The 8,138-nt window shown below is 43.9% G+C and overlaps 1 pseudogene; it reads right to left on the bottom strand.

Moving 5' to 3' along the window:
- Positions 1-7,599: 7,599 nt before the first annotated feature.
- Positions 7,600-7,718, bottom strand: LOC133372151 (5S ribosomal RNA; annotated as a pseudogene).
- Between the last annotated feature and the right edge of the window lie 420 nt (positions 7,719-8,138).

Consider the following 8,138-nt stretch of genomic DNA (forward strand, 5'->3'; position numbering starts at 1 on the left):
CAAATTCTGCTTGGACAATTTTGTTGACTGGGAAGCCTTGTACAATGATCTCACTTTCTCCAAAAGACTGGACTTTTTGCAACAAGGAAGAATTGATAGAGAAATACACTGGAAAGTAGGATCACACTTGCTTTGATACAGCATTGTCTAACCTCCCTGCAAACAAATGAAAATGAATGTTGATTAGATAGTCAATGTCACTTAATCTCCCTGCAAACAAATCAGGAAGAATGCTCCATATACAGGTGATCTGGAAGTGCCCTAAGACTCAGAGCAGTGTGGATCCTTAGGGCACATCCTCTTAAGGAGCTTCTCACCTCCCAATGTGCTAGGGAGTTCCAAAGGCAGCCTTCTTCAGAGTCAGTCTGTTTATAACACGAACATACCAGATACATAGGGCTTATCTACATGGTGGTTTACTGTGTGTTTGGTGCTATTCACATCTCCTTTTAATTCACATGGTTCACATGATACTAGCAAATAGAAGCTATCACACAGTTTTCCTCCTGTAAATCTGTACTTCCCTACAAAAAGGGAAGATAAAAATGTCTTCACTCGCTTTCTCCAGCGCTTGCAAATGCTTTGCTCTGATGCTTTTAGGTGGGTGTATCAATTGTTCCCCTCTCTATGTCCACTCCTTCCTCCTCCCTTCGTTCATTTTCTTTCCTGTAGTCTGCCAAGCAATTTCTGGTTGCTCTCCTCCATTCTGCTGGCGTTTTATGATGCTGCCAATGGTGCCTTTATTTTCTTTTTCCCCTAACTTGTGCGCAAAAGCATAACACTGCTCAAACAAAGATTTGTATTTCAGCTGTATCCTACCAGGAAAAACACAGATATTCACACTTCCATTTTTTTTAAAGGAACCTAATCCAACTGGTAGAACAAACTGAGCTTGCTCAGTCACCTAGAAACCAGAGGGAGTAGAAATGTATAATTAGAGGGCAGGGCCATAAGGAAAAAGTGAGGCTAGTCCTCCCCAGAGGAATGCCTGCTAGTGTGAATAGGAAAAAGCAACTGGTGGCTAACATTGAGCAGGAACTGTGGACAATGCGAATGAAAAGCAAAGGTAAAAGAAGTGTATTTCTTATGAAGAAATCAGCTTTCATGTAGATGAGCCCATAGTGTGTTTATAATAATTCGTTGGGTTGGGGGGGGCTGTAATGTATAGTCAATGAACTGATAAATCAATTAAAATCTGTTTGATTAAAAATGTACTGCTGATCAATCAGGCAGCAAATTGTTAATTATTTGTAATGTGAGCATGTGCAAATCCATAACTGGAAGCTGCCTTGCCGATGCATACATCACCTAATAACAAAGAATGTTTTTTGTTAAGTTTAGAACCATTGTTTTATTCACATGAAAATGTATGTGTCACTGATTGATTGCACAATTGAAGGTCATGCTGTTAATAAAGTAAGATTTATTTAAGGAAGTGACAGTCCTTGCTGTTTCATAAAAGAGCATATATGCAGGTGGAACAGGTGGAAAGCAGGCACCATGTCTGACACTGTTAATACTAGAACAGTCCCCAGTAAACAACCCTGGCAAAATACAGGAGGCTGCTTCCTGCTGGGCACTTCCAAAACTCAGTGGTTTCCTCCCCAATCTTGGCTACATTCAAAACTGCTTCTGAGTTTTTCTTCTCTTGTTCCATACACTTGAAGACAGTATCCTGGTCTCAGGCTGTTACTGCGGGCTTCCTATAAGCATCTATCTGGTTGGCCACTGTGAGAACAGGACGCTGAGCCTTTAGCCTGATCGAGCTGCTGGACTCCTTCTTATGACTGCAGCCTTCCCAGGTAGGCATGCCTTGCATTCAATATGTCATTTTCACTTCAGACGACACTAGGAATGATGAAAGGATGTGTCAATTTCTGTTCTCATGGTTTCTCATTTTTCTAATCTTAAACTCAGTTCTCCACATTTCCGCAGCAATCTGAGAATCTGGTTTTTTTAAAAGCCTCGTGACATTCTTCAGCACCAATTTCTCTTGATAAATGCATTTTTGTATGCAGTTTTGACCAATGTACACATTTTTGCAAGCAGTTTCTCCTAATATATTTTCATGCTATTTTCATCAATATATTCGTTTTTATGCACACTTTGCCCTAATATATGCACTTTTGTAAGCATTGTTTTGTTGGAGAACTGCATCACAGAATTCAGAGAAGTGCAAACAAAGGCATTTCAGAGGCGGGCTCAACAGCGTCAAACAGCCGGATTTACAATACACTGAGATGTTCAGCTCTTGGGTCTGGATAGAGACAATGGTTTTCTTTCCCACTACAGATGTTAATTAACTCAACACTGACAAGCTGAATTGTTTTGTCGCTGCTGTCACAAAAGGGTCGCTGTGCTTTTGCATGCGTACATTCCAGCTCGGATTGAAATTGTCACTATCAGTATTACTGGCATTCCCTTTCCGTCTGACCTCACTTCTTACAACTTTCCCCCTTACAACTTTTATTTATTTATTCGTGTATCTGTTTTATTTATGAATCACTTCCCATCCGGAATCCCGAAGCCATTTGCTAACCTATATGAAACAGCCACAGTTAAAGCAATTGCATGTGTAAAAACAATGCTAAAAAAATTGTAAAAATAAAAACAGTTTAAAACAACAGCAACCATCAATTCAAATCTAAGCCAGATATCAACTGGGATAAAGATTTTAGAAGGCTGGATGGAACATCTTTAGCAGGTGCCGAAAAGTCAGTAGGGAAAGCCACCTGTCTGATATGTAACTTTTCCCCCCGCTGCGCACTTGAAAATTGCTGAGGGTATTGGTGGATGACTTAATCATTTTTCTGTCTGTTGTGGTAATTGCAGTTCCATAGAATGCAAATTGTAATACAATAAAATACAATATAAGAAACCATAAAAATACAATTAAAAATCAATATGAATGTTCAGAGCGATGGATGTACCATCTTCATCTACAAATTCACAGCATGCTACAGACCACCTGAACAGGAGTGTAGTCGTCCAGGGTCTTGGGGGGTCTTAGACCCTTTACCTTTTTGGGAGCAGGGTCACAGCAGAGTCCCTATGTCTCCAGCATCCTATGAGCCAATCAGAGTGAGAGAAAGTGAGTCAGCTAGTGAGAAGACTCTTCTCAGTAGCCCTCTCCTCTTTCATGCTTTTTGGCTGCTAGGGATGTCTTTTGCTGTGGGAGAGGGCATTAACAAGGATTGAATTCTCAACCCAGCAGCAAAAAATGGGGTGTGGCTATGACTAACGTGAAGGGACCCCTCACTTCTGAATTTGTCACTACACTACTGTACCTGAATGAAGCTTGTGAACCACTGATGGTCCACAGACCACAGTTTGGGAACCCTGGCCATATATAAAAACAAAGCAACTGCAATGTGTAAAAACCCTTGTAAAAATGAAAACAGCTTAAAACAGAAACAGAATCAACTCAGATCCAGACACCAACTGGGATTAAGATTTTAGAAGGCTGAAAGAGAAACATCTTCAGCAGGCACTGAAAAGTCAATACAGAAGGTGTCTATCTGATATGCAATGAAAAGGAGTTCCAAAGGGTAAGTGTCACTACACTAAAGGCCAAATTCTAACATCCTACCTCTTGATAGGATGGTATCTTCAGGATACTGTTTTCGGCAGAACACAATGATCAGTTTGGGATGTAGGGGATGACGAGATCTTTTAGGTATCTTGGTCCCAAGCTGCAAAAGGCTTTGTACATCAGTACCAGTACTTGCTGGTGCCGGACCTGAGGAGCACTCCCAGACTATGAATCTGCCCTTTCAGGGGGGACATGACCCAGAATGGGCCCCATTTGGCTCGGGGTTTTGGCCCTAGCCAAATCCAGTGCACAGCACTAATCACAACTTTCTTTCTAGGAAGCTGGAGGCTTGCTTTTAAAAATTGAAAGCTCAGAGTCCGGAGCCCCTTCCTGGGGCCACCAATGAAGGCCTTCAAAGGTGCTATGGTGCCCCGTGGGTGTCAGGTTGGTGATTCCCATTCCAGGCCTTTCTTTTTGGCTCTCAAGACTCTCTCCCCAGGCCACTCCTCCATCCTCCATTTGACCACACCCCTTTCTTTCCCTGGGTTATGTCCTGCACTGGTCCTGCCTCTTCTCAAGTGCTTTTGCCTGGCTTGAACTGTGATCATGCCTCTTGCTTGCCTCAACAAAGGATGGAGGTGTATGTCTGTGTATTTGTATACAGTGGGGCCCCGCTTTACAGCGTTCCACTTTACGGCGCTTCGTTCATGCGGCGGTTTTCAATCAGGGAAAGGCCCCGCTCTTACAGCACTTATTCCACTAATATAGCGGGTTTTTTCCATCGCATGCCATTTTGACATCATTTTCACGCGACGTAGCCCATTATATGGCGCCCTGCTTTACGGCGATTTCTGCTTTACGGCGGGGGCCTGGTCCCTAACCTGCCGTATTAGCGGGGCCCTACTCTATGTGTAGAGACATCTGGTTTTTGCATGAATGGAATGTAGCCTACTGTACAAAGGACTCCCAAGGAAAAAGTCACATATGTTGCCTTATTCCCTTTTGACCCTGGCTCCACCCACTTCTGGCATGTGGTCTCTGGAAGGTGACCCACAGGGGAATGCAACCCTTCTGCTGAAAATGTTGCCCATTTTTGCTCTGGATGAAAAAGAGAAACAGAACAAGAAGATGTATTCAAGCCTCTGTGTATTTCATAATTCCATACAAATGTAGATTTCCCCCCACCCTCGGTCTTATTATTAAACATTTCTAGTCCTTATGATCAGGCCTGGCGCTGGCAGGTGGTGAGGTTGGGCACCAACCAAGGGGCCCTGATGCTGAGAGGGGGCCCTGCTGCTGGGGCTGGGCAGGTGCAGCTTCTGCTCCACAGTCTGTGCTAGTGTCGGGTCATGGAGCATGCATGGATCACAGACTGACAGCCACATACTCCCAGGAAACACTCTTCTGCCTCCGGTGCTGGCTGGCCATGCAACTTCCTGTGGTGCTGCAGCACCATGTCAACATGCTACACCGCATGCTTCCCATCGCCCAAGATGGCCATGGGGGTGTCAACACACCCTCCACCATCTTGGGTAGTGGCAGACATGTGCGCAGAGCACACTAATCAACTAACACAGTCAGGTCTTTCTAAAGTTCCCAGCAACGGCTGCTACCACTGCCCACTGCTGCTGCTACCACTGCTGAGGGCCCGTGCAGTCCAGTGCCCAAAGGCCCACTGCAGTCTGGTGCCAACCCTGCTCATCACTGTAAAATTAGATTTTAAAGTGTGTCCTGAAATCTCTGAGGTTGGAGGTAGGTAACCAGGATTTCAATGGTCAGGGGAAGGAATTTTGGTTTCCATGGCCAGAAGGCGAAGGACAAATGATTCAAATGTATGCCAATTTGATTAATTTATGCAAGTCACTGAGGCCAACTTTTCTCAGCCTAAAGTGTTGAGATAAGGAAGCTATTTTAAAGTGCAGGGTACACATACCCCTGGTCATATTCCTTTTTGGATTTTAGAAATGGAAAGACAAAGGTGTTAGAATGTATTTTATGACAAATCCTAAAGGGAAATTATGCAGAGTAATAAAATAAAGAGGAATTATCAATGAGGAAGAGGTTGGATGAAATATGGAATAAATTATGGGAAAGGAGGAAGGCTCCCATTTGTAAAAAAACCCGAAGAGTTGCATTAACAAAATTACAGTCACAGCAGCAGTGCCTTAAATATTGGAAAGGGAGACAGTTTATAGCAAAATAAGAACTAAATCATGCATAGAAAAAATGATGAGGCTGAAACATAATGCCGGGAGGGTGTGTGTGTGTTTTGAATGCTCTGGACATTTTCTTGCAAATCTAGGCCAGAATTGCATATATGCTATGATTCCATGCAAGCAGGGGGAAAGGACAGAATGTGATAGTGGGCTAAGCTTTCTTCCTTTCTTTTAAAAAAACGACACCAAGTTTCTGGTCCTTATGGTTATGAAGATAGTCGTGAAAGGCTGAAAGAGAGCTGGATGAGTTTTGCATTAGAAAAGAATGCTACAATGTCTACTCTGGACTTGAAGTAAGCTCCACTGACTTCGATGGGACTAAATCCCAGGTATGTATAATATCATAGATAATATCGCACTGTATGTGCTGGCTAGAGGTAGGTTGCAGAAAAGAATGACTATAAAGATGTAACAGTAATAGTAATAATATTATATCCCAATCCCTTCTCCAAGGAGTTTAAGATTGAATATATGGGTGTTTCTCCTTTTTAGCAACCTGAGAAGTAGGTTGGACTGACAGAGTATGACTGGGTCTGAGGCCGCCCAGTGATGGGGACCAAGGAAGTTGCCTTATAGTAGGTCACTCCATCTAGCCTAAGATTGTCTGCTCTGACTGACAGCAGTTCTCCAGAATCTTAGGCAGAGAAGAGTCCCGTCATCTGCTGCCCCGTCCTTCAAACTGGAGATGCTCCCAGGGACAGAATGTGGGACTTTCCGCCGGGAAAACATGTGTTCCACCACTGAGCAATGATCTCCATGGGCGAGAAAGGATGTAACCCCAAGTCTTTCAGGTCCAGCCCCCAGACTCCATATGCGCAAACATACACAGACATTTTTTTTATTGCATCATATATCTAGCCCAGTATTGGCTGATTGACAAGGGCCATTGCGTTTTTGATAAAAGGTAAGGTGCCGGTACTCATATCTTAATAAAAGTACTGAGGATGCCGGCTCATGGGTAGTCTGTGTCTATGTTGGAATTGCTTTTTAAGAAGGTTTTAAAGCTTTGGGGTTATTTTAGATGTTTTTTAAGATGTTTTGTTTTAAAATATTCTAAAGTCTGTTTTTAAGATGTTTTAGAGTGTTTTCAGTGTTTTTGTCTGCCTCCCTGGGAATCAATAATAATAATAATAATAATAATAATTAAAAAAAAATGTGCAGCAAAAGAGATACCAGTACTCCAGATTGGTGTGTGCTGTCACATCCACAAAAAAGCCCTGAAATGGCTCTCCAAGCTTTCAGACAGAGGACTCTCTCCTCACCATCCTTTTTGTACCTTTCTTTTTTAAAACTGGAGATGCCAATCGTATTGTCAGAGCCCCAACTCCATCTGCCTGAAGGGTGGCCTGTGGCCTCCTTTGCAGAGGACAGTCCTCTCTTTCAGGGGTGGGGAACCTCAGGCACAAGGGCCAAATGCAGGCCTCCGAGACTTTCTGTCTGGTCCTCAGGACTCTCCCAGGCCACGCCCCCTCTGATGGCCACACCTCTTGCTGACCCTGCTGTGCACTCTCCTTGGGTGTTTTGGCTCGGATGAAATGAGTCCTTAAACTCGGGAAATTATTTAATGTTCTTTATTCTATATGAAATGCCTCTTTCTTGCGTGGATAGAGGCCTCTCTTTGTGTGTAGCAACCAATAGTCTAGTAGCAAATTCAGAAGTGCAGGGTCCTTTCACGATAGTCACAGCTACACCCCCCCTTTTTTTTTGCTGCTGGGTTGAGAATTTTTTGTTGTTGCTATGTGCCTTCAAGTCGATTACGACTTATGGTGACCCATGAATCTTTTTTGGATATATTTATAGGGTTTCTGAGGTAAGAGGTATTCAGAGGTGGTTTACCATTGCCTTCCTCTAAGCCTACAGCACCTTGTATTCCCAGGCGGTCTCCCATCCATGTACTAACCAGGCCTGACCCTGCTTAGCTTCTGAGATCAGATGAGATTGGGCGTGTTCAGGGTAGTATGGCCGTAGGCTGGGTTCAGAATTAGGACCTTGTTAATCCCTTCTCCCACAACAGCCATCCCTAGGAGCTGATAAGCATGAAAGAGGGAGAATGTTGGCTAGTCTTCTCAGTGGCTGACTCACCTCCTTGCACTCTGATTGGCTCCAATCAGCAAAAAAAAGGACAAGGAAGCATGTTAGAAGACTCTTCTCAGTAGCTAACACACTCCCCTTTCATGCTGACTGGCTCATAGGATACTGGAGACATTGGGACCCTGATCCCAAAAAAGTAAGAGGTCTAAGACCCCCCTGAGAGCCTGGATGACTACACCCCTGGTAGAAACCTCTGACCCTTACATGGCTGTTGGGTCCACCCACTTTTGCCTCTGGCCCTGCCCACTTATTACATCTTGCCCCACCCACTGCTGGCACACGGCCCTCAGAAGTTTGGC

Source organism: Rhineura floridana, chromosome 17, assembly GCF_030035675.1.
Source record: "Rhineura floridana isolate rRhiFlo1 chromosome 17, rRhiFlo1.hap2, whole genome shotgun sequence".
NCBI lineage: Eukaryota > Metazoa > Chordata > Lepidosauria > Squamata > Rhineuridae > Rhineura > Rhineura floridana.